The sequence below is a fragment of the Tenebrio molitor genome, chromosome 1 (assembly GCF_963966145.1).
Source record: "Tenebrio molitor chromosome 1, icTenMoli1.1, whole genome shotgun sequence".
Lineage (NCBI taxonomy): Eukaryota > Metazoa > Arthropoda > Insecta > Coleoptera > Tenebrionidae > Tenebrio > Tenebrio molitor.
The window spans coordinates 12,940,385-12,948,337 of record NC_091046.1 but is presented as its reverse complement, the minus strand read 5'-3'; the positions used below and the strand labels follow the sequence as shown (position 1 = coordinate 12,948,337).

The 7,953-nt window shown below is 34.5% G+C and overlaps 1 long non-coding RNA gene across 3 annotated transcripts; it reads left to right on the top strand.

Annotated features, from left to right (window-relative positions):
• Positions 1 to 5,138: 5,138 nt before the first annotated feature.
• LOC138122289 (uncharacterized) lies at positions 5,139 to 6,509 on the top strand. 3 transcript variants are annotated; one of them, XR_011156422.1, is made up of 4 exons: positions 5,139 to 5,602; positions 5,663 to 5,803; positions 5,867 to 6,007; positions 6,067 to 6,509. It is a non-coding gene; the product is annotated as an uncharacterized lncRNA (long non-coding RNA). The 3 variants fall into 3 exon arrangements; XR_011156421.1 differs by having other exon boundaries at positions 5,139 to 5,803; positions 6,067 to 6,208; positions 6,269 to 6,509; XR_011156420.1 differs by having other exon boundaries at positions 5,139 to 5,803.
• Positions 6,510 to 7,953: the final 1,444 nt, after the last annotated feature.

Sequence of the window (7,953 nt, the reverse complement as noted above, 5' to 3'; positions counted from 1 at the left end):
TTCAGTAAAATAGACACCTAAATTATAAAGAGAACTATATGAACGAGCACAGGGACAATGGAGTCAAAAACGTATTCTCGTGTTTCTGGGACCCCTTTGTACCTTTGTCCATTTTCAATATATTAATTAGATTGCTTGCTTTTGTATGGTGCACAATGTGGACGAAGCTAAGTAGCTTGTAAATCCTCAAGTCAAACTTCCTACCAACATCACATCAACAGGGTTAACCCATCCGACTCCGCGTCCGTAGGTCGCAAGTTGGGACTGGTGCTCGCCCTTTTTGCGAGACTTTTTGTAGGAGACCGCAGTGAGGTAATAAATAGATAGAGCCGTTTCCGAGGTAGGGTAATTTAGGTTTTGTAAGATGGTTTTTTGAGTGTCTGAGCCGGACCGCTCGCATTTGCCGCACCGGTTCACTAACAATGCTTTACTTGCCAGTTGACTTTTGTCGAGTTGCTCCGGCCGAGGTTTTGTGTTTTGGATGTCGTGACACAAAGCAATAAAGGATATAAATTGCTCTTAACAAAAGCCGATTGTTTATAAGAACTGTCCAGTTAAAGGTAAAGTTGATTGCTTTGTTTGTGACATTTAGTACGCGCCGGCCAAGATGCCAACGATTACTCACTCAATCTTGCACGGATCAAACATAAAATATTTGGAACATTTTTCAAAACACAAGGATCGTTTCAACAGCTAGTTAGAAATTAACAAATATTTTAAAATAGGACACTTGTTTACTTAAAAATTGCAATCAATCATAGAAACAAAGAAGGTACAGTATGAAATAAAAAATATTTGAGGTAGGTATCACTTTAGAAAAATATATTTTAGATTCACTATTACATTTTTTGTAAATATAGCTGCCACGAGAAAAGTATCAGAGTACTTTATCATTTATTGATCCTATCGTAGAGACAAAAGACTTGAAAAATACTTCTATTTCTCATCATAGACACCTAATTCGTAAATTCTATTCCCAATAGATTTTACGCTTTTTGACAGACACGGAGACACATGACCACACTTAGCTACGCAGATGCTACGCGATAAACAGTAGAACGCTGCATAAAAATTCATCATATCATTCAGCTTATTGTTATAGGAATCAATAATTTCAAAAACAGTTGTATCGAAATTGTACTGAAAATCCGTTTAGATAAACAGCTGTCATTCCACTAAGTAAACAACGTACAGGAACATTACAAGTGCCGCGAATCGTTCTGCAGGTCTTCCAAAGGTATATTGAACAGCTTAAAACAATCAACATGGCGAGTTTAGTATTTTTTACCACATTATGTTTTAAAATCAGAATTTAAAGACGTAAAGTCTATCAGTAAAAGGGGTTACGAGTGTATAGCGGTGTTAATAGTATCTTACAGTAGAAGTCCGTTAGGATAGTCTTTACAGCCGAGCTAGAGATTTTGTGAGACGAGCTCGCAAAGCGAGTCGAATAATACTGGCGAGGCAGTAAAGGCCCTAACGGACGTGTATTGTACAATAGTTTTTGTAATATCTTTACGATTCGTTCACAATTATCTTCTTGAAATACATTTTTTTCAACGCCATCGAAAAAACCGAATGATTAATAAGTGTGCGGAGGATGTCGTCATGTCAACCATTGTTTGTGAAAAAAAAAGTTGTTTGTCAGATTTGTTCAACGCTTAACTCTCCGTTGAAAATAAATGAATGAAATCAATAAAAAATCGCAATCAAGATATTCCTGATGTCCGGAAGTGAGGTCATCGTTATTGGCTGCAAAATCGCGCTTGTGTTAGTGTTAAAATTGTGAAGCATCATCTTTGATCTTGTCTACATTTGCTGCTGTTTGTCAGATTTGTTCAATACTTAAATTTTCGTTGAAAATAAACGACCGAAATCAATAAAAAATCGCGATCAAGATATTCCGGATGTCCGGATGGCTGCAGAGCAAGTGAAGTCATCGTTATTCCCTGCAAAATCGCGCTTGTGTTGGTGTTAAAATTCGGAAGCATCATCTTCGATTTCGTCTACATCTATCTGCTAGTGGCATACGGATTTCGATTAATTCAAGGTGTGTCCCATAACATTAAACATTAATTATTGTACCAATTGTAAAAAAGTTGAAAAATAAAATTTAGATCTACGTTGCTATAGTTATTTAGTCATTCATAACGGCCGCTCCCGCTCATAACGGACACCCTTAACGGACTTCGGCCGTTATGAGGTTGTTTACATGGTGACAAACAGTCCGGAAAGCCACCTTTAACAACTAGATATTACAAAAAATGTTTTGATATCCTTAGAAAAATCCTCGGAAAAATCATTTTCTGTTTGCGCCTCTAGTTACTCATTTACGTCCGTCATCATTGTTTAATTGTCAGTAAATTATCTGCCATGAAAGTACCTTGTCTTTTAATTTTGAAAATAAATACTAATTATTTGTACTACTAAGAATACTAAGAATTTGTAAATTCTTATCTTGCATAAAAATTTTAAATTTGACATAGAGAAGAATGATCATAGACGTGGAGGTCTAGAAAGTTGGAAAATTGTTCAGATGGAACTGTACATTCCATCTCCATTTTGGAACTTAACATAACATTTCCCTGTGATACTCTCTTCACGTGGCCAATGCGTAACTAAAAGCATTCTACCAGAACCCCAAAACCCGTTGCAATATCTTTTCTTGCTGAGTTTGTAACACGGAATTTTCGAGAAGGTGAACCGTAGTGCCTTCATTCCACAAATCAGCGTTTTCAGTCTGGGTTAAAGTGGTGAACGCAAGTTTCATCCAGCATAACAAATCTTTCAAGAAATTCATTCGTATCCTAGCTGATGAGTGATGATGATTAACTTTATTTTGAAAATTAATTGTTGAAAACGTTTCTGATCTGGTGTTAATATTTTCTGTATCCATTAGGTAGTTACATTTTTAAGACTAACTCATTTTGCAACATTTTTTCAGCGTTGCCAACGGTAAAATCAGAACTCTTTGTTATAAATTCCACTGTTTATCGCCAAGAATTTTGTCGTGGACAAAAATCTGTTATTTTATTTTTATAGCACTACAATTATTATTGTAGGATACCGACCCCCTGTAAATGTTAACAAACTGCACTGCCAAGATTAGCAACACTAAACTTCATAATAATTATGAAGGTGTAGAATCGTCTAATATATACTTCAGTCATATCTTTACGCATTTCTTACAATAGTGGCCCTTTTCACACAAGTATTTTTTTAAAGACACACTTCATTAATCTGCTTTTTTTATAAATTCGGTGATTGTTGTTCAAGTTTTGGTACAGTCGAGTGGTGAGAATTTATTTCCATCATTAGCTAAACCCGGACTGTTATCTGGGTGTTTTAATGAATTGCATGCAGATTAAAATGTTTTTGACGCATATGTACCAAATCGGGCGAAAAGCTTTCAGGTTAGTGAATCAATTCAAAACAAAAAGCATCAACCCAGGATTAGCAACGAAGCAGCGCAATCAGCTCTTTTAGGTCATGTTTATTTAAATTCATACAGATCTATCAGAGGAGTTGCCACTTTCTGATGTCAAGATTCGTCTTTTTATACAATCAGTCCTGCATTCATTATTTACTAAGTCCAGAGACGAGGAAGAGGAAATCCATATATTTAAACTAACTAATTCAATTCCCTGACATTTATTTTCAGAGTAAATTGGATCTAAGTATGAATTATGTTATCATTGAAATCACTCAACATATAATTCTTGAAATATTACAGACAAAATGTTATTAAGAGCTTATACATTTTATTGTTTTCAACTGTCATAAATTCTCATTTTTCTCCTTTGTAAACTGCCTCTTAACTGCCCTAAAGCCAAACGAGCAGATAACGAACCGCTGCCCTAGACAACACATTCAACGTTACATTTCTGACAGGTCTTGAAAAATTTGTCAAAACCGTCAAAAGCAAATGCGAAACCATTTTTAAAAGATTTGGAAGCTTCAGGGACGTCGTTTCAAACAATAAAATTTTGTATGCAACTCGTTTTTGGGTAAATTGGGCTTTTCTAATTGCCCTCGAGGCCTTAAAACCCTCGCTACGCTCATGTTTTAATCTTGTTCCTCGGGCAATTAGAAAAGCCCAATTTACACAGAAACTCATTGCATAAATAACAATTTACGACTATTAAAGAACGCATGCATTCTGGTCGGATATTCAATGAAAGAATGATATCAATTCCACACCCCGTAATAGGGTATACTGAAACTCATGGCTGTCGGCCAATCACATCCCTGGTATTTTCATTCTATCACGGGCAGATCGCCAATCGGATGCGTTTGTAAACAATAAGTCACGCATCACGTAGCAACCGCTCAACAAGGCACAATTTTAATTATCAAATATTACCAATAAAATTAATTTAAATTTTCAAAAAATTTTTTTTCGTGTTATACTTAGTCGTGGAGAAAGTATAGTCTTCAACTGGCGTATAATGGCTATTATTCACTCTGAGGATTTTCATCCTCTTGAATAATAGTTATCATTATACGCTCGTTGAAGAATGTATGTACTATTAATGTCACTATTATCATCAATATTATTTATTTAATTGAAAATCTTGATAATGTAATTAACAGGATTGAAGTTCCTAATAATATGTTCATTTCAATTGTCGAGTAGGTAAATCCGCGTAATGTATTAAGGATGTCTATGATTATGATTCTGTCAGCATCTCAAGTTAATTTTGATTGACATTCCCTATTGCATCACAAATAAGCAAGTTGATAAACATCGGTAAATCTGTTCTACAACAACTACAATTGACATACAACATCTCTCGATAAACATATGATATGTGTTGCCTTTATTACTTAACTAAATGGTAAAACACATGATGTAAACTAAAATGTATTATTATTATTATTGACAATACTACGTTACTCCAAAATAATTAAAAATTGAAATCATTTTCCATTTGTTTGCTTTAACGTTCTGGTCGTTATTGAAAGGGAAGTATTTGCATTTTTTTTTAACCTACAGTTTCTTCAACATATGTAGATCCAAGACCATAACAAACATAAATGAAACTTAATTGTGCCTTCTAGTACTGTTGTGTTAAATGTATAAATAAATTTATAAACAAAATTTTTCTCTTTTTCAAAAATATTATTTTTACAAAATAGTATATTAAGTATAAAGAACGGTAATGACAATGTACGGATCGAAGACAATTGTTTGGAGGAGGAGCTTGCGACGACTCCAATATTGTCTGAGATCCGTACATTGTCATTAACGTTCGTCATGCTTATGAGATTTTTTGCGCGATTGAATATTTATTACAAAACATTCACATCTAGAATAGGCCCAATGCAATACGTGTTTATACCCTTCACATCGTGTTGCCACAATGTCGATTTTTGTATCGCGTTTCTAAGGCAATCTGCAAACAACTACCGCCATTGCAGTTTTTGTGCGCAAATTTCGCCAGTTGTGTTGAAAAACAAGCAGTAAAATGAGTGATATTAGTGATTCCGAAAACGAAGTGGATGTTGTAGAAGAAACTTTGAATGTGGGGTGCGTCACAAATAAAGAATTTTTGAAACTAACGACGTCAACGTGTAATTAAGAAGACAAGGAAAATTTGTGGTATGAAAATTTTGATAATACTAATGTCGCGGCAAGTTCGCTAATATTATTTCATTGCAGCGGCAAGGAATGCCGACCACAAGAGCCGCGTGAGTTTCCAGAGAGTGCTAACATCTTGTCTTCAACTTCTGTCTACATAAATCAAGAATTTTCGAAACCAGCGAACTCAATATGTAATCAAGAAGACAAGGAAAATCCGGGGTATGGACATTTTGACAATTCTAATCTCGCGGCAAGTCTGTTACTAAAATTGTTTCGTTGCAGTGGCAAGGTAGGCCGACTACAAGAGCCGTGTGAGTTTCCAGAAAGTGCTACCATCTTGTCTTCAACTTTCGTCTACATAAATAAAGAATTTTTGAAACCAACGATCTCAATGTGTAATCAAGAAGACAAGGAAAACGCGGGGTATGAAAATTTTGACAATGCCAATGTCGCGGCAGTTTGCTAATGCTATTTCGTTGCAGCGCCAAGGAAAGCCGACTACAAGAGCCGTGTGAGTTTCCAGAAAGTGCTAACATCTTGTCTTCAACTTCTGTCTACATAGAAGGATTTTCGAAACCAACGACCTCAATGTGTACCTAATCAAGAAGACAAGGAAAATGCGGGGTATGAAAATTTTGACAATGCCAATGTCGCGGCAAGTTTGCTAATACTATTTCATTGCAGCGCCAAGGAAAGCCGACTACAAGAGCTTTATGAGTTTCCAGAAAGTGCCCCCACATCTTGTCTTCAACTTCTGTCTACATAAAAATTATTATAATAATCGATTAATTTTGAATAAACTTTACTTACCGTTCTAGAACACCAAAAATTACTTACCGTCGAGTTTATCGTTAGCAACGAGTAAACAGAGCTTACCGTCTTGGAAACAGACGTGGTAAACAACCAAATAGAGTACAATCGCGCAAAAAATGTTATTACTTTCCATTATAACGCAATAAATATGTAGCTAGAATAAGACAGGGTTGTCTTGGATGGTTGAATATTTTAAATAATTCTATTTTAGTACAATTTTCACATTTGTAACAACTTCCCGGTTGAATTTTCTAAAATTTGGGTAAAAGCTGTAAACAAATAATTTGAAAATAATTTTATAGCTATAAACAAGAAAGCTATTTGGAAAATTTCAATTACAAATTATATTTTGATCGACATTCATATTAAGCATAACAGACCAGACATTATTATTTTAAATAAACAACAAAAGCAAGCATATCTTTTAGATATAACACAGACATATAACACAAAAATTAATAAATATTTAGAGTTCTCCGTTGCTATGAGAAACCTTTGGTGTTTAGAAAAAATTTCGATTTTACCACTTATCATTTCAGCAACGGGAATAGTACCGCAATCTCTTTTTAAAAATATAAAAGTTCTGGATTTAGGGAACACATTGGTAGTTGAAATTCAAAAAGGTATATTATAATACTCATGTCATATCGTGAGGAAATTCCCTAACATTGACACAGAACATAATATAAAAACACAACAAAGTCAAAATGTGAAGGCGAGACGCCGGTAATAATTATGTTGATTAGCACTGCACTATTACTTGATAGTAATATCCGTTATAGTGTATGTACTCCGGCAAAATTGCCGTGCCGCCGGGTGGTAAAGGGAAAAAATAAAATTAGCAATTTGGTTAAACTTTCTAATTCCGAACATGCAATTCTTGTTAATTACCAAAGGTTTGGCCGTAACTCTTTTGATCTAAGTGTTTTAAACATTTTAAAATATTAGCCTTTGATGTACCGTTCCCTGGAGGGAAACGCAACTGCGACAAAGTTTGTAATTAAACATTGGAACACATACTATTTGTTTTAGAAAAGAAACCTATCAAAGGAATGTTTCATTGTCGGAAATTCAACCTCACAACAAAGTTCACATAAATAATGGATAGTTATTTTAATTAGACAAGATAATGCTTTCTGTTTACTTTAATTAATGAGTTATTAAGAAAAACAATTTCGTTCCTAGTGGTATTCATGCACTTGCAAACTAATTCCTTCTGAATGTACAGTCCTATCTGCAATGAATTTCATAACTGGATATCTACTTTATTTTCACTTCTGCAATAATTTCTTGAAGTTGCAGTGCTAGATTGTCATCGTAATCCTTTCTCCACCCGAGCTCAAAATGTTTACTTGAAGGTTATGGAAAATAGTTGACAAAATAACATTACAGTTTTCTCCAATCTTTTTAGGCAAAAATTGTCTGAAATATTTTCGAGTTTCTTCCATTTAAAGACATAATTATGTAGCAGCAAGAGGAATAATTCCAGGGGTTTGTCAATCAAACAAATAATGTTTATATGTTATCATCATAATACACAGTTACAATTACAATAT